The 24,453-nt window shown below is 27.5% G+C and overlaps 1 pseudogene across 1 annotated transcript; it reads left to right on the top strand.

The window, feature by feature from the left end:
- The first annotated feature begins 19,445 nt into the window (after positions 1-19,445).
- Positions 19,446-24,032, top strand: LOC111298857 (uroporphyrinogen decarboxylase 1, chloroplastic-like; annotated as a pseudogene). The gene is made up of 8 exons (XR_016329934.1): positions 19,446-19,468; positions 19,563-19,717; positions 20,391-20,774; positions 20,900-21,002; positions 21,099-21,184; positions 21,850-22,085; positions 22,669-22,844; positions 23,901-24,032. The product of XR_016329934.1 is annotated as a uroporphyrinogen decarboxylase 1, chloroplastic-like (transcript).
- Positions 24,033-24,453: the final 421 nt, after the last annotated feature.

Genomic DNA, 24,453 nt, shown 5'->3' with positions numbered 1-24,453 from the left:
TTAATAATTTACTTAAATCAATTTTGTTTTGTATGTTTTAATATATATTATATATTAATATAAATATGAATATAGTTCTTTAATTGTTAAAATTAAATATTAATAATTAATTTTTTATAATGCATAATATAAATGCATTTGTAAATATAATATATATGCAATTACAAATATTTTTTAATTATTAAATACCGATCACATGTAAAAAAAATAAATATTTTGGAGATTATTATTATGTATAACTCGTAAATTTCAACAAATTTTTTGGAGAATATTATTATTATGTATAGCCACTAAGAGTGAGTTTGGATTTCAAGGCATCATCAGTGACAGTACAATTTCTTTAAAAAAAATTGCTCCAACGTAGTTGAATAAACATCGATCATTAACTGGTCACTTTTGGTCCAATTGGTGGCCGTCCAATGTTTTTTTTTCCTTTGAATTATATCATTTTATCTCAAAATGCCCTTCAAACTTATTTTTCATTTTGATTATTGTGACATAATTTTATTAATTTAATATAATCCATCATTTTTATTATTTATTAATAAATTTTATAAATGTTAAATCATTTAAATTTTTTATTGTCTATAATTTTTAATTTAATATTTTTAATAATTATTTTTTTTATCATTACATTTTACCTCACTATCATTATTATTTTTACATTCAAATATATATTTCATCACTAATTTTAATTTTATTATAATAATAATTAATTTTACTTCTACCATTATTTTTTATTTTTATCTTATCAAAACTAATTTCACTGCTTATCCAAATAAATCTTTAATACCGTTGTAGTAATTGCAAGAATAGCAAAGTTTTTTTGTTCACCTTTTGTAATTTAATAAAAATTTAATTATTTATTTTATTTATTATTTAATTATATATCATAGATTCAATTTTATTTTTTAGAAATTCTTTATATTTTATTTGTATATTTTCGTATTTATTGATCAAGATTCTCTGAAAACTAATTCTTATATTTAAAGAATTTTGTTGAAACATTTTAAATATTTCTTATTTAAAAATTACTTCTTAAAAAATACCATTATCAATAACATTAAATTGAGCCAAAACTATTGGGCTTATCGTCAAACAACCCATCCCAATTCCTGCTCTCATGGTTTTTTTACACATCTTTTCAAACCTTAGAAGTTAAAACCATTCTTTTTTTCTTTCAACAGCTGCTTTTCGTCATCTTTCTTTCTTTGTTTTTTTTTTTTTTTTTATCCACTCTATCATTCTCTCTTTTATCCCATTTAAGATATTTTTCACACCATTTCCTATTATCTTCCTCTTCTTTATTGTTTTTCAAAATTTTTTTCTTCAATTAAAATGCCCTTTATGTACTCTCAAATTGTTTTACTTTGGATGAGATCTAAAATGAATTTTAAGAAAAATGTTTAAGATTAAGAGATATTTTCTTAAAACAATCCTTTTGGATTAAAAAAATTTTTTTTTTGTGTATCTTTTTGTTACATCATATGTTGGTTATGATTTTTAAAAAAAAATTATTCAGGAATTTAGAAGGAATTTTTGGAATTTTCAAAGCTTTTGAAAATTTTAATGTACTTTTCATAATTCTAAATACATGATTTTTTTATAGTTTCTTGGGTGCATGTTTTAGATTTTAATTTTTAGTTATGGATTGAGTATGTGTTTGTGGATTCTTTATTCTGATTATTCTTATATTACTTTTTTAGTATTTTGTAATTTTAGGTTTTTTAGATAAATATGGATTTATTGCTGTTTAATGTGAATTTGTTATAGGGGGTTTCAAAACTCCATTTTGATTTTGAATTGTGGTTATTTATTGTTGTTTAATGTGGATTTGTTGTTTTTTATAATTTTTTTAGGTTTTATAAAAAAAGAAAAAAAGTAGATATAATTTTTTCGTGATGTTTAAGGTTTTAATTATGATAGTATGATGGATTCTTGGCAAGATTTGGGTTGTGATCGATGATGGGTTTAGGTATGCAAAAGTGGTGGATGAGTTGGGTGGTCGGTGATGGTGGCGGCTTAGGTGGTGGTAGTCAATTGTAGAAGGCAAATGATTTCGATTAAAAAAGAACACATGTCAAGGGTTATAGGGTTGATAGGGTTGGTATGGCAATAGTTTATGATGGATTCTTGGCAAGATTTGGGCATTTGGGTTGTGATCGATGATGGGTTTAGGTATGCAAAAGTGGTGGATGAGTTGGGTGGTCGGTGATGGTGGCGGCTTAGGTGGTGGTAGTCAATTGTAGAAGGCAAATGATTTCGATTAAAAAAGGACACATGTCAAGGGTTATAGGGTTGATAGGGTTGGTATGGCAATAATTTGATGATTTGAATGAACAGTAAAAAATGATTTGGCAACCAATTGAGCAGCTTAATTTTGAAGAGATTACTTATATATAAATATATATATATATATATATATATATATATATATATATAGATTTAGAAGTAAAGGGTTTTTAGATTTTGTCAAGTATATTTTTTTTCGAATCAGTTTAAATAAATTTATTTATAGCAAATTTAGAGAATTCATAAAAAATTATCTTATAATAATTTTTTAGGTAAATTTGAACTTAAATAATAAAGAGATGAACATATATATATATATATATATACATATATATATTTATCACTTGAGCCAATAATTCGTTTGTAAGTTTCACTTCCAAATTTAATCTCATAGAAAACACCCAGTTTACATGCACTGACCTCTTGCCTATCATCTAGAGTTGATTTGGAAGCAACCAAGTCCCTAGTGGGGATGCGATTGTCATGCAAATTCCTGCAAAACGCCACAACTACTCATTTGGATGTCAATGGTGAGATTGAAGTTAAGTTGTTCATCCACTAGACCCTTTGGGTCTAGTCGCTAACCGTCCTTTTTTTTTTTAATCTTTTAATCTTTTTTTTTTTTTGCTATTTAAATTATATTGTAGAGATAAAAATATCTCTATAATTTAATTTGTTATTTCAATTTTTTATTTTAAAATTATGAAATAATTTTTGTGATTATAATATAATAAAATATTATTTAATATATTATTATTTTTATTAATTTTTAACCATTTATTAATTTTTTACATATAATTTTTAATATGATATCTTTAATAATTATTTTTTCTTTTCTTTCACAATCATGTTTTTACATCTAAATATATATCTCATCATTAATTTTAATTTTATTATTATAATAATTAATTTCATTTTGATTATTATTTTCAATTTCACTAAAACAAATTTTATTGTTCATCCAAATTGATCTGTTAATGTGAAATTTTTAAATTTTATAATTGTAATTAAATAACTAATTCATGTGTCTTAGAATGATATATTTTATGAAAATTAATTATTAAATAAAAATTTGGTAACCATTTAATCTCACTATTGTGCCATTGTTGTATAGAAAATAATACAATTACAATTTTGTCAAGTGATCTTAATTTTCTAGCCAATATTATGCTTGAAATTAATTTACAAGCACATCCCAAAAATGATATGAAACTGTTAAGGAAAAAAAATGAATGAAAAATAGTTTACAAGAACATTTTAAAAATGATACAAATAAAGAAAAAAAAAGTTTTTTCATTAACTCGGTGTCAAATTCAACCAAGCTTAACTATTATAAATATGGTAAAATATTATTTTACTTACCATTGCATTCAAATTTTTTACGTCATTAACTCAGCGTAAGAAGAAATTAAGTTCATAAAAGAAATCAAGTTCATTTATTTAATTATTTACATATTTATAAAGCAATTCTATTTATAATAATATTTTATAAATAAATCTAGTAATTTTAAACACAACATAATAACATTATATAAAATTAATTAAAAAAGACGCTAAATCAATATGATTTAAAAAGTTAGCTAAAAAATGTAAATGGATTCGATAAAAACAAATATATATATGTATATCATAATTTACATATATTTTATATGAAATAAACATTATAATATTTTTAATTTATACATATTTGATATAAAATAAGCATGACAAGGATACAAAAATTGTCAAATCTATTTATAAATGATAAACCGTGATATTTTTCTATTTAAAAATGAAAAAAATTTACATTTTATATTTAAACGAAAATATTAATTAATTAATTTTTTTAGAAATAATTTTTTGATATATAAAATTACACATACAATGGGATGCATTTTTCAAGGGAACTTGTATACACACAACTAGGACTGTAAACGAGTCGAGTCGAATCGAATAGTGAGAAGCTCGAGTTCGAGCTCGACTCACAATTCGGAGTTCGATACTTGACTTGAGCTCGATCGAGTTTTATTCTTCAAACTCGAGCTCGATTCGTGATCGAATTCGAATTACTCGAGCTCGTTCGATTAAGCTCGATTAATATGTAAAAATAAGCTTGATTCGCATACTCGACAAGAGTTCGATTATTTATGCTCGAACTCGAACTCGAACTCAGACTCGAAATATTTTATTAATTAAAATAATAAAAATATATTTAAATATAAAAGCTCGATTAGGCTAGCGAGATACTCGAGTCAGATATAAGAATACTCGAATTCGACTCGATCGATAAGTCGAGCTACTCGAGCTCGAGCTTGACTCGACAATAATCGAATCGAATTCGAGTTTTTTTCAAATCGAACCCGAGTAACTTACGAGTACTATTGTATCATTTACACCCCTACACACAACACAATACAAAAATCGTATCATATTTTTAAAGGCCAAAAGCCAAAACAAAAGGTAATTTTTTATTTTATTTTTCATTTAAAAAAATAATAAATTTAAAAGAGTGTTTCTTAATTTAATTTTTTATATAAATTATAATTTTCAATTGACCTAAATTGAATTGAACTGAGTTTTGATCTTTATAAAATGAAAAAACTAATTAATTTGTAACAAGCCCACACAAACTAAATTTAATTTAAGCACTTAAGTTAGCCCAAATGAGAATGTTGAAACCGAGCATTCTAACAATTGAATAAATTTGAATTGATATGGATAAAATTAGATATCTATGAACCAAAATCCAATCTAAAACGCTTAGAGGCTTTGAAGTCTCAACATTTGACACCTAGCATTACATATGGAAAAATGATATAAAAATATAAATTATTTTAGTTGTTTTAGTTTTTGTTAAATTAAGGTTTTTACAATTAGTTTGATTTTATTTATTGAAAACATAATAATAAAAATTATTAACATATATATTATGTCAATAATATTCTAATTAATTGAAATGAAACAAATGTTTGTAATAAAATATTTATTTTCAATCGTTAAAAAATTATTATATTATATAAATTATTAATGTATGTATATTATGTTAAGAGTTTTTTACATGTTAAATTATTTGTTTATTTATTTAACATATTAAATAAATATGTGACGTTTTGTATGTTAAATGCACTTTGTATGTTTACTTATTTATTCATTCGTTTTTATGGAATAAATGATGGTTGTTATAAACATCTGTTATCTTTTATGAAATAAACTGTCATCTATTTCGTGAAAAATAAATTAAATAAATTAATAAGTAAACAGGAAAAGTGATAATAAATTAAATAAAAAGTATATACTATGTTCAGGATATAATTAAATAAATAATTAATTAAATAATTGATAATAAATTAAATAAATAATTGATAGTGACAAACACAATAATTTATTAATAACAAATATCATTTGATTTTAAAAAGTATATATTATATATATTATATATTATATATTATATAACAAAGTATATAAATTATAATTAAATTTATCTTTCCAACTACAAAAAACAATAATTTTATTCATAAAAGTACTAAAAATTTATTTATAATCATAATATGATATGATTTCATATAAAGTAAAAATATATAAAAAAGTAAAAATATTTAATGACATTTGAAATAAAATAACAACAAAATTGTTTTATAATTCACAAATTTAAAATAAGTCAATAACTAACATCAATGTACCAAATCCAAAAAAAAAAAAAAAAATATTTATGATTGATTGTCTACAAACATGGTACTTGAAGTTTGCATCAAGTAATCTTCTTGGTACTATTACTAATGGTTGAACCTCAAATCTTCTATATATATTTTGAACAATGTTTTGAATATTATTCACATCAAATGCATAATGATCTGGTGCAACTCTTGTTCCAATGTCGGAGCCACACAATTCATTTCCTGATCAGTCAGATTGTTATTTAAGAAATTCCTGTAAAAGCGAAGCAGGCATTAAAATTTCATAAAGAAGGATTTTTTTTTCTGTGATATTTTTATCCAAGAGGCCTAAGGATAAGATGCTTACTAGATTAAGAAGAGAAGCTCTTCCCTAGCTACATGTTCTATAGTTACATTTATCAAGAGGCCACCAATCCACAATAAAACAAATGAAGTTTTCATCTATTTTTCCTATTGAAGCTGTTTTATTAACAAAAACAATGCCGCTAATAACATTTTCAGGCCCTCATCTACTTTTCAAGGTGACCAAGATTGAGTTTAGATTCATTTAATACAGCTAAAAATACAAAAAAAAAAGCATGCTCGATGACACAAAATTGAATTGCAGAAAATGAAAATTACCTTTGAGAAATGACGAGAGTTTTGATACTGCAACTTTGATTCAGCTATAAAACAAAATGGGTGCCGATGGGTTTAAGTTAGTGGAGTCGGTGGAGGTAGAGAGAGTCGGTGGGAGGTAGAGATTAAGCATGTAGAGTCAATAGAATGTGGAGGTAAAGAAAATGATTTAAATTCATAAGCCTGCCATTTTTTTTGGATTATTCAAGGTATTTTTTGCTAAAAACACCTTGAATAATCACTTATAAAAAATTTAATGCGGTAATTCAAAACGTTTCTGACCAAAAAAGCTTTGAATAATCCCCTCAATAAATTTTTATGAGGGATTATTGAATGTATTTTTGACTAAAAATACCTTCAATAATCTATTCTAAAATTTATTGAGGGGATTATTAAAAGTATTTTTGGTTAGAAACACATTCAATAATCCCTTACAAAAAATTCAATAGGGTTATTCAAGGCGTTTCTGGCTAAAAACGCCTTGAATAATCCCTTAAAAAATTGAATAGGATTATTTAAAGCATTTTTAGCCAAAAACGCCTTGAATAATCCCTTACAATAAATTGAATAGGATTATTCAAGGCGTTTTGACCAAAAATGCCTTGAATAATCTGTTAATAAAAATATTAAAGTAGCTCAGTCGGTTTAAGCATACGGCTATTAACCATAAGGTCGTAAATTCGATTTTTGAATAAAATTATTCAAAGCATTTTTGGTCAAAAATGCCTTCAATAATCCATTGAAAAACCTTTAAAACGCTAAAGGGAATGACCAAACTTACAACCTTATGGTTAATAACCGTATGCTTTAACTGACTGAACTGTTTCAGTATTTTTGTTAATAGATTATTCAAAGTGTTTTGACCAAAAATGCCTTGAATAATTCCCTCATAAAAATTGAATAGGATTATTCAAGGCATTTTTTTTTGTCAAAAACACCTTCAATAATCCCTTGAAAAACCTTCAAAATGCTAGAAAGAATGATTAAACCTACGATCTTATAGTTAATAGCTGTATGCTCTAACCAATTGAGCTGTTCCAGTGTTTTTGTTAACAGATTATTTAAGGTATTTTTGGCTAAAAATACTTTAAAAATCGTATTCAATTTTTTGTAAGAGATTATTTAAGGCGTTTTTAGCCAAAAAGCCCTTCAATAATCTCTTACAAAATTTTTCGTATAGATTATTTAATGTGTTTTTAACCGAAAACGCCTTTAATAATCCCTCTCCAAAATTTTTTAAATGAGTTATTAAAAATGTTTTTGGCCAAAAATGCCTTCAATAATCCCATTTAATTTTTTTGTAAGCCAATAGTTTTTTTTTTTTGTTTTAAGCCTATACTGATAGTTACGTTAATAACCGTTAGTATATAACATATTTATACTGACGGATAGTCATATACCATTAGAAAAAGTTTACTATACCAATAATTAAATAAAGTATTGGTATAAACATGATATATTCTAATGGTATTCAAAAGTCGTCAATAAAAGTCTCTTTTACTGATGAAATTTGACCGTCAGTAAATAATCCATACAAAAATTTTTTTGTATGAATTATTGAAGATGTTTTTGGCTAAAAACACCTTCAATAATCCCTATTCAAAATTTTTTGAATGGATTATTGAAGATGTTTTTGACAAAAAAAGCATTCAATAATCCCATTCAATTTTTTACAAGCCAATAGTTTTTCTTTTTTAAGCCTATTCTGACAATTACATTAATAACCGTTAGTATATAATATATTTATATTGACAAATAGTCATATATAGTAAAAAAAAGTTTATTTATAACGATGGCTAAATAAAGTGTTGGTATAAGTATAATACATTCTGACGATATTAAAAATCTATCAGTAAAAGTCTCTTTTACTGACAGAATTTGATTGTCAGTATAACTAAACGTCAATATATGAAAAATTTTTTGTAGTGATCGAATGTGAGACATTAAATTTTTTATTTTAAAAGTAATTTATATTATTCATATATCATATTATTATTTCTATTAAGTGTTCATGTGTTAAATAAATATATTATAAAAATGTTAAATAAATGATTATATGAATATCACATGTTATTCATGTGTTATCAATAATAATATAGTAAAAGAATTCATCAGATAATCATAAATCCTACAAACCAAACAAAAAAACATACATTTCTTAAGGTCACAACATATAAGTTTGTAACTTATCGTCAAACATAGAAGTTATCACTAATAATTTTATATAAGTGTGATTGGTTACCTTAATCATCCTATCCTTTTATAGACATCCTAAGCTCGATTTAGGCTTCTAAAAAAATAAATTTTGGTCAACGCTTAAAAATTAAGTTTGAAATTTCAATTACGTATTGAAAAGTTATAGCACCCCATATGCTTGTCCAATAGACGATACCAATTAATTCTAAATTATCCTAAGATTATCTAAGTAAAATTTTATTTTATTTCTTTTAAGCTTTTTTAAACGTTAGTGAGAATTTTTTGATTTCTCCATCATTCTATGAAATTCCCAAAACTTTCAAATTATTTTTCAAGAGTATTTAAAGAATCCATTGTTCACTTGATCTAAAAATTAAAATAAAATGAGAACCTTTATAATTTCCCGCCGTTTTGGAATAATCAAAAAATGATTTTTGTGTAAAAATTAAGACCATTTTGGAAATATTAAGAATGAAAGTTTGTATGAGAACTTCCACCATTCTGGAAATATGATATTTTTGTGGAAAAACTTTCATAGTTTTGGAAATATGAAAGTTGGAAGGAAAATTTCCACCACTTTGGGAATATTTAAGAATGAAATTTTTGTGTAATAAAATTTCCATCATTCTAGAAATATTGGGAATTTTCACCATTCTAGAAATGTTTAAAATAATATCTTCCACTATTTGGAAATGTTCAATCTGAAATTTCTGTGCGAAAACTTTCATCATTATGAAAATATTTAAAATAAAATTTTGTATGAAAACATCCACCATTTTGGAAGCAGTTGAAACTTTCTGTGTATTAAGACTGGAGTTTTATAAGACTTCCACCATTTTGGAAGTATAAAAAGAAAAAAAAAATGAAATCTTTGCGTAAAAAAAGGGAACTTCCCACATTTTGGAATTTTTTTTTTTAAAAGATGGAATTTTGTATAAAACTTCCATCATTTTGGAAGCATTAAAAATAAAATTTTTGTGTAAAACTTCCACCATTTTGGAAAGATTAAAATGAAAATTTGTATAAATTTTCTATTATTTTGGAAATATAAAGAACGAAAATTTGTGTAAAGCTTCCATGATTTTGGAAGTAAAAATAAAATCTTCGTGTAAAAATTTCACCATTTTGGAAGGATTAAAAATGAAACTTTGCATAAGACTTCATCATTGTGGAAATATTTAAAATAAAATTTTCATAAAAAAATTTTGTACAAAAGTTTGTACCATTTTAAAAATATTTAAAAATTTTACGATTTTTCACTCATTTTGAAATGTAAATTTTTCATCATTCTAAAAATATTCTTTTAAAAAAATTTTAAAAAGTTTAACTACTTTTTATTCTCTAAAATTTCATCATCAAGATAATGTCACTTACTTTTAAAATTTTTTATTATATTTTTATTTTATTTTAAAAATGTTCAAACCCTTTTAAAAAAAGCTATAATTAAAAAAAATTAAACAAAGATGAAATAAGTTAATAAATAATAAATTTCAGCATACGTGCCTAATCTTGAACAAATTGATTCTGAATGACATGGCAACTTGAAGTGCGAACCATTAAGCATGGTTTTTGGACGACATAAAAACACCATCTCATAGTAAATGCTTTCAATTTTCTAGCCCAAATATGGTAAATATCTTTGCCAAATGTCAACATGCTTGAGTTTGTAATTTGTGTGGTACAAATTTTACATGCACAAGTGGCTGTAAATTTGAAGCTTGAGAGATTTTTTTTTTTTTTTTTTTAACTTTAAATAAGCAAGCAAGAATTAAAAAAGAAAATTGTAAGACAAGTGGCTGCTAATGAGTTAAGTGACAAAGGGGTTTTTTTTAACTCATCAAGAAATAGTCAAAGTAAAAGAACTTCTCTGACGGAAGGAATACAAATTGCTTTAGATGACCAACCTTTTCAAGAGCCATGCAAAAAGCAATGCAATGGTAGTACTCAATTCCTCTAAACTTCAAGCTGCCAATGATCGACCCTCCACTCTAGAATTTTGCTAATTGTTTGTATTCTTTCTTTGGTCAATTGCTTCTTATTTTTCCCTTATGTTGGATTGAAGATTTAAATTTGCATCTTATCTATTAATTTGATTTCAATTTTAAATAGGTTTAATCTAGATTTTTTAAAATTTCAAATCTTTCCTTATCTCATCTTTTTTTTTTTTTTTTTGAATCCTTCTCGTTTCTGTCTCTTTTTCGTTTTTATCTTTTTTTTTTTATAAATAAATTAAATTAAATTAAATTAAATTAGGCTCTTGGGCAACCTAAAACGGTATGACCCAAAAATGGGTCCCAAAATATCATAGCCCAAAACATGACTCAGACTTGAATAAATCTATCTAAAATTAATTTTAAGCCCAATTCTTATTAACTAGTCTAGGAATTTTAAATATCCTGGATTAGATGGAATTTCTGTACCTAAATTTATGCTTGGATTGAAAGAAATGAGAGAAAAAGAAAGGAAAACAACAAAAACAAGAAACATTTCTTGTTTGACTTAAATTATAATAAAAACAAAGGAAAGAGGGTTGAGCACCTCACCCTTTTTCTTGAAAGCTCCATTTTTTAATCACCTCAAATTGAGAAAAAAGCTAAAGAAAAGAAAAAAAGTAAAATTTTTTTAATATAAAATGATATTTATACCTTTATTATTTTCTTTTTTTTTAAAGATATATTATAAGCTCGACAAGTGGTATTATTATTTACTTTTTTTATCAAACCTAAACCTGTTACGTTACTTATTTTGCTTTCAACAACTTCTTATATTATGGTCTTCAAATTTATTTTTATAAATTTTTTTGTATGTATATTTATTATTCTTTTATTCTTTCTTTTAGAATATTTTCTTGATTTTATGTGAAAATAAAATTTTAAGTTATTATTGGTTTAGTAACTTATCATTGTCCATAAAGAAAAATATTCATATCTTTTATTTTTTAATTTATGTTGAATATTATATTATTTTATATTTTTCATTATTATTTCATAAATTTGAGAAAAAATGAAAAAGAAAAAACATGTACATGAAAAATATATGTAGAATTGAAAAAACCATATCTATATTAATGAAGCTTGTTAAACTTATAAGAAAAAGCTAATATATGTTTATAATTAATTTATTTGCTAAGACATATTTAGATTTTGGAATTTTCTTAGTGAAATTAATTCTAAAAAAATAATTGTAAAAAAGTAATTGTAGACCTATAGTATTTTATAAATTAATACAAAATTCATATCTTTTATCAATTTTTTTTTACTTAAAATAATTAATTTCTAAATTATTCACATGATAAATTAAACATTTTAAAATATAATTGAAAAAAAAATTATAATGAATAATTTCTTTTCCTTTATACTCTTTAACCAAACAATGGTTAGTTGGACTTATTTCATTTTCATTCTTTTTTTAATTTTAGCTAGGTATGTGTATCGTTTCATTTCCTCTAAAAAATTTTTCTTTTCTTTACTTTGTTTTTCTTTTTATTAATGTCTATCTAAACATAGCATAAAATCAACAAAACACTAGAATTATCCATTCCTTTTGACTTTTTTTTTTTAAATCACTTGCTCTCTTTATATCTAAAAATTTAAGGTTAATAATATGCGTGGTCCCTAAATTATATGTCAAATTCTATATTAGTTTCTAAATTTTATAAAGTTCTAATCGAGTCCTAAATTGTCAAAACGTGTGTCAATGTCATCCCTCTATCAATTAGACCGTCTAAATTGACTATAAATCTTACGTAACATGATACATAATCCAAAGAACCTATATGACATGGAATTTTTTGAATGCCATTACATATTACGTTAAATTTTTTATCAACTATTAAACTAATCATAAATTTGAAAAGGCAAAAAGCTAAAAAATGAATGTTGATCAAACAAAAAAAAAGAGTAAAAAACAGGGAGATAAAAAAAAGACTGTGAAAGAGAAAAGACTCTGTGAAATAGTATCTATGATAAAGACATGTGCAGAAAGGAAATGACCTTATGAAGTGAAAAGGATTGACTAAAGGGGACCACTTCTCAATGAGAGGACATACCAAAAGGGGACCATATGGTTTTGGGGGTTTTAAAAAGGGAATATCATAAGTTGGAGTTTGAAAAAGGCCGACGATGGTGAAATTGTTTATGGTTAGTTTTTTTTGCTTGTTTATTTTTTATTTTGGATAATTTTGCATTATTTATGACTTAGGGTTTATTCTTGTTTGCATTAGGAATTTTTTTAAGGGTTTTTGATTTTTATGCTTCCTGTTTGATTTGTTTAAGGTTTTTCATGTTTAAGTTTTGTTTGATTTGTTTATCCATCTTGTTTGATTTTTTTATAAGCCTAGTTTAAATTTAACGATTATTTTATGGTTCAGATTTTAGGGCTTTTTTTTTAAGGATGTTCTGCCTACCTTATAAATAATACAAATTAATAGAACCCTAAACATATACTTTGTTTGCCATTTTTGTCCATTTGTATACCGTTTTTGAATTTAAATACATTTTAAATATGCCATTTCTTGCATAAACCATTGAAAAAATCTCACAAGTCAAAGGTTAAATTATATCAGAGCAAATAAGAACCATCATTATATGTTGGCAAGATGTAAAAGAAAGATTAAATTAATTAAACAAAATAAATGGTAGGATAACAGAGCAAATAATAAAGGGAATGTGAATCATTGATAACTATCACAACTAAATTAAAGACAGAGTATCATTCATAATTGTCACAACTTTAAAGTACCAATAGTAAACCCTAAACAAAAGCTTGAAAAACAATAAAAATAAAAATATTTAGTTGATCAATCATCATAAGTTAGGACATATAAATAAGATGACCACCATTGTCAAGGTATATGTCATATTAACTATTATAACCCGCATACATATTTAATACAACTTTAATAGCAAAAACTAAATAAGACTCAGGACTCCCATACAATAGAATAAACAACAATAAACAACACTCCCATATAATAAAATCATATAGAATAAACAATAAAATCATATAACAAACAACATTCCCATACAATAAAATCATACAATAAACATTAAATATAGAACTATATTATTCCCTAAAAATTAAATTCCTAAACAATGGGGTCAAATTTTATATTGGTCCCTAATATAGTTCTCATTGAGTCATCAATTGCCTAAACGTGTGTTAATTTGGTCCAGTTAGATTCTATTTTGGTCTCTAATATAGTTTTAATTGAGTCTTCAGCTTCCCAAATGTGTATGAATGTGGTTCAGAGGAAAATACCAAATTGACAAACGTTTGGACAATTGAAGACTCACTTAGAACTTTTTCAAATTTGGGGACCAATATAGAATTTGTCCTACATTAATTTAACAATATGTTTTTTTAATATTCTATTGATTTAGTTTTTTTTTAATATTTTATCCTTGATAGTGTTATGTCTTATAACAATATTATTTTTTATTTTTTATGCATGGCAGAGGATGTTTCCCTTTATTTCACTATAACTTTGCATCATGGGGGCTATTTTTTAGGTGCTTAATATATAGAAAGATAAATAGCTTATTTTGTCTTGTGTGAAGTTGATAAAATGTTTTTATTTGAACTTCATAGCATGGTAGATACGATATGGCATGTTGGATTTAATATGTATTTATGGAAAAGCCTAATACAAAGAATAGATTAGTAGAAATTACCATTAATGCTGATATGATGGAAAAATGTGAGCATATGTCTCCAAGTAGGTACATTATTGTTTACCAACAATCTAAGGTATATGTAGAGCCTAATGCACAGAGGCCTGGTACCAGTGCAAAAGGGCCTAATGTAAAAAAATTTCATAAAAATGAAAACAATGAAAATGGAACTAAAAGTGAGGAATCTGACTATATGGACAGTGAGGACTTTAACTATAGGGATAGTGAGTATGAGTTGGATGAAGATGAAGATAATGTTAATTTTAAAAATTAATGTGGATCTCAAATATGATGGAGATACTAGTCATGAAGAGACAAAAAAAGAATTAGGAGTCAATTCTAATGATGATCTTTATAGTATTGATAAATCAGATGATGATAATAGGAAAAAATGGCCTGAATTTTAAAACATTGACATAGATGACCCTATATTTTGTGTTGGAATGTTATTTAAGGATAATAAGCAATTAAAAGATGTTGTAAAGATTGCTAGCATCAAAGATAAGGTGAACATTATTTTAAAAAGAAATGACAAACTGAGATTGAGGGTTGTATGCAAAAAGGGTGTGAATGGACATTACATAGTAAAAAATTTAGGCCTAAAATAGAGGATCCTACCTTTCAGATTAAAACTTATAAGTTCAAGCATTCTTGTTGCAAAGACTATACCAATAAGAATATGGATTATAGGTGGTTGGCAGAAAGGTATATGAAATGTTTCCTTACTGATCAAAATTTTTCTTTGCCTTTGTTTGAAATACATGTGTATAAAGATTGCGTTGCTTGTGCCTAGGTTGAAGTTATGGAGAGCTAAACAGTTGGCTTTGAAAAAACTTACTAAGACTTACTTGGAATACTATTCCAAGTAAAGAAGCTATACAAAAGAAATTAGAAGAAGTAACCAAAGATCCACTGTTCTGTGTAAGTTAGATGCTGGTCTATTTTAAAGATTATATGTTTGTCTAAAAGCAAGTGCTATTGAAGCTGATTATTGTAGGCCAATAATTAGTATTTATGGCTATCATTTGAAAGAAAAGTATGGAGGCCAACTGCTTACTACTGTAAGAATTGATGCTAATGATCACATTTATCCTTTTGCATATGCTATGGTAAAGATTGAAAATACTGAAACATAGACTTGGTTTATTAAAAGATTGATGGAGGATCCGAATATGAAAAATCAATACAGTTGGACTTGGATGTTTGACAAACAAAAGGTGAATTATATGCTTATAGTTTAACTTCTATTTAAAGTGTTTTGTCTAATCATTTATTTTTTTATCATAGGGTTTGAAAGCTTCACTTAAAAAACTGTTCCTAAAATCAAAGCATAAATGCTGTGTAAGGCATTTATACAACAACTTTTAAAATGATAGCCATCGAAGGAAGGCTTTAAAGGATGTTTTACGAGCTGTAGTTAGGGTAAGCCATATACCAAAATTTAATGCAATCATGGACAAGATAAAAGAAAAGCTCCTAGAAGCACATGGTTGGCTTGCCAAAAGGCCAGCACAAAAATGGTTAAGGTCTTATTTCAGCACAGTCTCTAAATATGATATTCTATTTAACAACTTGTATGAATGCTTCAATAAGTACATTTTGGATGCTAGAGACAAGCCAATTTTGACTATGTGCTAAATAATTAGGTGTAAACTGATAAAGAGGCTTTATGTTAAGAGGAATGTCATGGATAAGTATTCTGGGTTGATTTGTCTAAAGATTCAAAAGAAAGTTGATAAGAACAAAGAGTTGTTCTGAGAAGTACTGACCACAACCATTTACATAGAGAATATTTGAAATAAAAAACGTGACAAATCATTATGTAGTTGACCTAGATAAATAGTCATGTAGTTGTAGAAAATGGAAGTTATTTGGTATTCCTTGCCCACATGCAATTTTTATAATTTTGTTCAATAAGAAGCCGATTGAAGACTATGCATGAATATTACTCTGGTGACAGACAAAAGAAGATCTACAAGGAAGCCATCAATCCAATCAGGGGTGAGAATTATTGGTCTCTATGTGACTATAAGCCAAAACCTTTTGAGGTACAAATGAAATAACTTGACAGATCTAAGACTAAAAGAAGAAAAAAAAACCTGATAAAGTAAAGACCACAAATGCTAAGCTTAGAAAATTTTGTGTCACAATGCCATGTTCCAAATATGGACAAAATGGTCATTATAAAAGATCTTGTAAGAATACTCCCCAAGTACAATCAACTGTAATTAATATTTATAATTTTAAAATTGTGTAATATGGTTGAATTGATACTCTTTATTTCATTTTTTTGTCTAATGCAGCAAATTTCCCAATCAAATAGTAGCATACCACTAACAACAACAAATATCCAATAGCAGCAACCTACTAATAGTAACAACCTCTAACAGTAGCAACCCATTAACAGGAACAACCTGCTAACAATAGCAACCTACCAACAACAACAACAGTCAGGTCTAGTCAATTGCAATTCCAACAGCAAAGAATACCAATAACAACCAATCATCAATAGCAACAACAGTCAATTTCATTGTATGATGTAACACTTAAATGGATGTTTGACATAAGTATTTATATTTATATTGGTAAATAATGACTTACCTATATATTGTCTAACCATATTGGTTTGTTATATTTAAAGGTTCAAGTTAGACTATGTACCATAACAGCAGGTTTGTTATATTTAAAGGTTCAAGTCTGTACCATAATAATTTACCATTAGGTACACAACATTCACAAAGTGATATAGTAAGTGCAATGTTGAATCCTACTCATGCTTATACTCCAACTCCAGCTTCTAATAAAGTAAGTTAATTTGGTTTTTGGTTTGCTTTAAGGTTACTACCAGATTATATTTTTAATAATTTTTATCTTTGTGTGTAATTCAGGGTTCAAAATCTCTTTCATAAAGTCTAGCTTCCATGAAAAGATTGTTCAAGCATGTTGCTAGGAAGCATATGGCCAAACAACAAAAGGTCTAAAAGTTTGCATAATGAAGAAGTTTGTAGTGTGAAAAAAAAGTTATTTTGTCATACATTGTATTTTTTGTTAGAACATTATAATTTTTTATTACAACATTGTTTTTGATTGTGCTGGCAAATTGTGTTTGATTTTGCCAAGATATTTCAGTGTAGCTAGTTTAGGGTTTGAATTTACTGGCATTGAAGTGTACAAAACTGTAACCAGTTTAAGGGTTGTCCAAAATTGCATTTTTTGTTAGAACATTAGTCTTTTGAAGTGTACAAAGTATACAAAACATGACTGGCATTAAAGTATACAAACTTATATTTTGTTCTTATTTGAAATGAAAATATGAAATTATTGTTTATGTATAGAAGTGTTATATAAACTTGTAGTCATTTTTACAAAATAGAGTTATTATTACCTATGTATGTTTCATAGTCATTACTTATGGAAGTGTTCTACAAATTTGTTACTACAAACAATAGTCAACTACTTCTTGTTCTATTTTCAGGATCATTCCATTTATTCTGATGTCAATATAATTATATTACACAAAATATGTTATCATACAAATATAATCATACTACATAACTTATAAATATACTACTTTATGAACAGACTTGCATTAATACCCATGAAACATAATAAAATGTGCAAGTTTACAAACATAAACAGCTTCCAATCAATAGCATACATATTACAAGCCAATTAACCTAAATGATATACTAAATTTGTTCAATTTTTTTTCCAACATCATAAAAATAACTACAAGCAAACGTATTGCAATCCACTTCCAGTTTTTATGCTTGCAATTGTTGTTGTTTACATTATCTGAAGGGACTTGATTTTGGTTTTTCATTCTTCACAGCTTCCTTAATAAACTTAGAATGACTACCTTGTTGAGTTCATCTATTGGAGAATCACAATTGAAAAAACCCATAAGCATCAAGTTGTTAAAAATTTAAACAAAAACCATCACTAAGTTGCTGTAAATTTAAACAAAAACCATCACTAAATTAAAAGAATCAAAAGACATTAAATTAAATAAATAAAAATCATAAAAACTGATTTGATACCATTTTTTGCTACTTTGCTACCCATATAAAAAAAATACACCTAAGTTTTTATGTTTTTAAATATCTACAAAATTACTCATTTAAAAAAAAAAAACAAAATGTTGTGTGCTTACCCCATAATTGTTACAAAAAAAAATTCTTTTGTTTTTTTTATTTGCTAAGTTGGCATTCAAAAAATTTCACATCATATAAATTATTCAGATTATGTGTCATGTTATGTAGGATTTACAATTAATTTAAACAATTCAGTTGATGGAAGGATGACAGTGATACACATTTGGACAATTTAAGATTCAATTAGAATTTTTTTAAGCTGATCAAGATAGATTCCCACTCAGATTAGATCAAATATGCTGAAAATATGCTGCAACATTATATCTCCTAAAATCCAAGACTGTATCATATCTCCTAAAATCATGAGATTTAAACTAATGTAATCCCTAAAATTTAGGTATATAACTTAACACTTATTGTATGAAAGACTTAACTATAAATAAAAAATCTTCCACCCTCGTATACATATAGCCACAACTTAAATAATATAAGATCCTTACTCTAACCTTAACTGTTTTGTTATTCTCTTATTTTCTTAGCTTGCATATTCTGTCTTTCCTTGTCAGTTTAGTATCCGTACACTTGGTTTATAGGCTGAGATTAGACTAAGGAGTTCAACCCTAATCTAAGGCCATACGGATTTTGACTTGAAGGTCTAAGCCTGTGATAATTCAATTTGAAAATTTTCAAGTTTGCAGACTAATATAGAATTTGACCATTAATTTACGAATCACGTGGCAAGATAAAAACCATCAACTTAACTGACCATACCGAGTCACACCATTGATTTCTTTCCCTTTTTGGGTTTCAAGGGAGGGCAAAGCCTACCATCGATTTCTTTCAAAGATCAAGGAACAGAGCTAACAAACAGAAAACATCCGCCTAAACTGCAAAATCCTGTCTCAAATTCACTTTAAAAGATGAGCTTCTTTTCACTACCAAGGTCAGAACCCCATTTCAATAAGCATCAAAATTGTAGGCCTTAATATTTTAGAAGTTTTTTTTTAATTTTCATCTTTTTTTTTTTTTGAATGCAGTGCTTGCAGTTCATCGGGAGTTTAATCCTCAAGCTTGACTGTGCGGTTGGGTTTTCACTCTAATGAAAATAATAGCTTCCCTGGAGCTTTTGTTTCATCTCCTAAAGGAGCAAAACTTAAGAAGTTTTCTATAGCTTGCTCTAAGTCTACTACCGGTAAAGTTCACGTCTTCATCTCTTTGTCCCCCTTTTATTTGGTTTTGTTATCTGGATTTTTTTTTTTATATTTGGGTTGAATTTTTTTTTGTTTCTTCATTTGATTGGTTATTAATTATATTTTTTTGGTTTTTTTTTTAATGTTTTTGCAATTTTGGGAATACAATAACGGGGTTAATTTTAGGAGAAGTTTGATTGAGAATTGAATTCAGATTATTTGTTCTGAAATGCCAACTTGGTTGGATAAGGCTAGGCCATAGTTGAAATGGGTTACATTAGTTTAAAGTTATGTCTTCGAGTAGTGTAATGAAGCATGGATGGGGATCGGTATGCCAGCCTTGGTTTTGGCTCTAAAACTTGGCTGCCAGCATTAATATCCATTTGTATTGAGATGAAATTTTGCAATTTTTGCATTTTTTAAGAGATGATAATATGACGAATGATGTTAGTTATAAAAGCTGTGAACTTTCATGGCATTGAAGAATCAAGATGGGTATTATATCGATTTGGGATCTTTATATGTAATCTGTGCGACTTTGACAATTATTTTACTTGATAGTGGAAAGGAATTTTTGTAATTATGTTGGTATGTCGGTGATGGCAAGAACATTCCTGTCTTTGGACTTTAATGATACTTTCAACTTATTCCCATCTCTGTTCATCTTTTATTTAGACTCATTGTTGGTAAAGGTTGCGAGAGGAGAGCCTGTAAGTCGGCCTCCGGCTTGGATGATGTGGCAGGCAGGAAGGTATATGGCTGTTTACAGAAAGCTTGTAGAGAAACACCCATCATTCAGAGAGAGGTCAGAGACAACTGATCTCATTGTGGAAATTTCTTTACAGCCTTGGGAAGCTTTCCATCCGGATGGAGTGATAATTTTCTCCGATATACTTACTCCACTGCCTGCATTTGGTGTCCCATTTGACATTGAAGAAGTAAGGGGCCCTGTTATTCAGTCATCGATTTGCTCTGAGGATGGCTTGAAGTCATTGCATCCAATTGACTTGGGGAAACTACATTTTGTTAGGGGAATCCCTTAAGATTTTGCACGAGGAGGTGATTCTCATTTTTCATTGCATGCATTATAAATAAGGTTGTGATTACTAATTTTCTATAAACTTTTATAATTGAAATTTTTTCTTTTTCTTTTTTTTTTAAATTATAAGTTATTTTTTATGTAGGTTAGAGGTCATGCTGCGGTGCTGGGTTCTGCTGGAGCACCTTAGAAAATTGCCACATATGTTGTAGAGGGAGGCACAACCCTTACTTATACAGCCATAAAGAGTATGTGCCACACAGCTCCTAAATTATTGAGTGCTCTTCTTTCTCAGTTAACAAAGGCAATATCTGAATAAATTATTTACCGAGTGGAATCTGAAGCACATTGCATACAAATATTTGATTCATGGGGTGGACAACTACCATCTGATATGTGGGAGCAATGGTTGAAGCCTTACATAACAAAGGTAATTTGGTACATAGTTGATTGATAAAGCATCATTACATTTGCTTACTTAATCATTCTCACCTCACTGCTTAGAAATTGCAGATCTCATTATTTGTCATAAGTGATGAAATTATGCACAAAATGAGTAGAACAATTCCCTTCTATTTTGCCATGACTGTTAGTTCTATTGTTGGTTTCACCAAAGTGGCTCTTGTCAAAATATCCAGGATACTTCAAGCTCCATTGATTGTTGTCTCTGCTACTTACTTTTTGCTTCCTGACAATTGGTATAAGATGAAAGCAAACTGTAAAAAATAAAATCATATTTCATTAAAAATGAGCAAACGATTAAAATGTAACACCAATTCAAGTATATTGTTCGATATAAAAGTGTAATCATTCACTCTTTTCACCCATGAAAGCTAAAAAGCATGTGGAAAAGCTAACAACCAAATAGGGGTATGGATTTTGAACATTGATTTATTGTAAGTGAGGAGCCCTACTTTTTGTTAATTATATAAAAGAAGAGCTGAAAGAGACATTATATGATACTCTCTTACATTATTAGTTACTACCTGCAATCAACTCCTGTTCAGTGGTTTGAGAAAATTTACCTTAGATAACATGTTTTGATACCTTTTCATTTCACCTTTGTAATCTTCTATTGGGTTCCTGAAATTGCAGATTGTGAATGTAGTATGGAGTAAATGCCCAAATAGACTTCTTGTTCTCTACATTAATAGAAACGGTGGCCTCCTTGAGCGCATGAAGGGAACTGGGGTTGATGTGATTGGACTTGACTGGACAGTGGTCATGGCTGATGGAAGGAAGCATTTGGGTAACGATATCAGTGTGCAGGGAGATGTTGAACCTGCTTACTTGTTTTCTCCACATCCTGCAGGGACAGAGGAAATTCAAAGGTTTGTCATATCTATTGAACTTTGTTTTTGAATTTTTTTACAGCACAACTTCAATAAACTTGCTAGATTGTATCTATATTTGAACATGGGTTCATGTTTCCTTTGTTGCTAATATTATTATGGTACACACACAGAAGCCACTTTATCAATGAAAGATGGATCAGTAGGTTTATGGTCATGGAAAGTGGTAAGGAGGGGGTCCCTACTCCTTGTAGTGGTAGTTGAAATCGTCCCCCAAGTAGCCCTCACCAGCCACCAAATAAAAAAAAGGGGAAATGGCTCATAATGAATGCCTTTTTTCAATTTAAATTTACCTTATTTTATTCTTGCAAAAGTTATTTACCTAATTTGAGGGCTAAGTGTCTCATCCTGGGTGTCTGACCTTGCAACCACAACTATTGACTTGAAGAACATTTATCAATATGTATGTTGGTATATTCAAAGGCATTAGATCAACCAATGTAAGACATAAATACGGATGTGTAAGCTTTTGAATCTTGAATTTCTGTTTCTGAGTAAAATATAACTTAAAATAAGCTTCTAATGGATCTAGTAGTTTAAACTGGTGCTATCTATTTTTCAGGGTTGTTAAGTGTGCAGGACCACTCAGGCACATTCTTAATTTGGGTCATAGGGTTCTAGTCGGGACACCCGAAGAAGTGGTTGCACATTTCTTTAATCTCACAAAAAGCTTGAAGTATGACAGTTCATCTCAAAATCCTGCCATGGATGAATATAAGTTAGTTTGAGAACATTATGGTTAGGCAAAATCCCATGATTTTTTCTATGAATTGGCCATTGATTGTTAAATTCACATCTTATCCTTGAATCATGATATCATGATCTCAAATCAACTTGCATTTTTTAAAGGGGTTGATTGGAGCTTCGTCCTTGTACATGCTTATGGATAAGCTAGTTATTTATATTCATTGTGCCAGTTATTAAATGTTGGGGATGAATCAAAATCCTGATTTTGTTGCATATTTGAAGTCTATGCATGCTCAAGTATTTTATTCGAGTTTTTTTAACTTTTTACCTTGTTGGTAGAGGATTTGAGCTGCAGAGACGTTCAAGAGCTTTAAAGTGACTAGAAAAAACATGTGCAAAGGGAAATATGGACTATAACCAAGTATTCATATTTGTAATGAATTGATTCTTTGATCTTTTATTAATATAGACACTGCCACTTGACCCGTGCTATTTGAAAGATTGAATTCTTTTGATTAACTAAAAATACTACTTGAAAAACTGCCATAAAGAACATTTCTCTAATATGGTTGAATGCCTTTAATAAGCTCGATCAGTGCAACAATCTTGTGCTAGCTTTATATATACATTAATCTGAGAATACATGTATATGTTTATGTGTTGATGGGCCTATTTATGAGATCTCTCTCTCTATAGATGTTTGAGGGAATTTACTTTAACTTTGAATGATTTTGTATATAGATGGTTGCTACTGAATATGTGATTTTGTTATAGATAGTTGTTTAATGATTAATGTTGGCTGGTTTGGCCCTTTTAGAGGAATGCATCACATTGTGCATGGACATGCATTATGTGGAGATAGCATTACAACAATGGAAGAAACAATTTTATTGAACTCTGGGAAACAAAGCATCAACTTCTTCTCTTTTTTTTTTTTTTTAATTTCTTCAAGAGTTTCTAAAATTCAAGGCTATGCTTCAGAGTTCATTTTTTTTTTATTCTTGTTATTAATGATAGATAGAGAAGCAATTCACAAGCCAACACGATGCTCTATCTACCTTTTAAGTTTTTCTGTTTCTTTTATATTGTCAACTTCTTGTTTTGCAGCTAGGAGGTAATCCAGCCAGGTGAAGTTGTCCACACTATATACAAGTTTATTGGTGCTTACGAACCTCGACTTCATTGGTTCAAAATTATTCCTTCCTCACCCATCCCCTCCTCCCACCCCTTCGAGGCCAATATGTAAATCCAACAAAAGAAGAGACCTAAATCCATTTTCCTTTCTAATTTGTTATTTCTGTGTCTTTCTTGTATATGTTAATTGTCCACAAGAATGTGTTACCATTTTGAAGTTTGTAATCTAGTTTACCAGTGTTTCAAATCATTTTTGCTGGTGAGATTACTCTTAAAATGAACTGACTAATATTTTACTAGCAGCTGACTGCAGATACAGAATATTATCAATTTAAAACACGTTAACATTTTATTTCGTTAATGTGTAAAGTCAAAATACAATATATAAAATATTGATTACATTATATAAGTTTATGTATATATTGAAATTAACTCTAAAATAGGGTTTAATGAATTATATTATATACATTTGTAAAATCAATGCTTATAAAGATTGGCATAAGAAATAATTTGAAAACATAAAAAA

Source organism: Durio zibethinus, chromosome 18 (assembly GCF_047325235.1).
Source record: "Durio zibethinus cultivar Kanyao isolate XHJ-2024 chromosome 18, ASM4732523v1, whole genome shotgun sequence".
NCBI lineage: Eukaryota > Viridiplantae > Streptophyta > Magnoliopsida > Malvales > Malvaceae > Durio > Durio zibethinus.
Note: the sequence above shows the minus strand (reverse complement) of the source record. Positions and strands in the feature narration are given on the sequence as shown.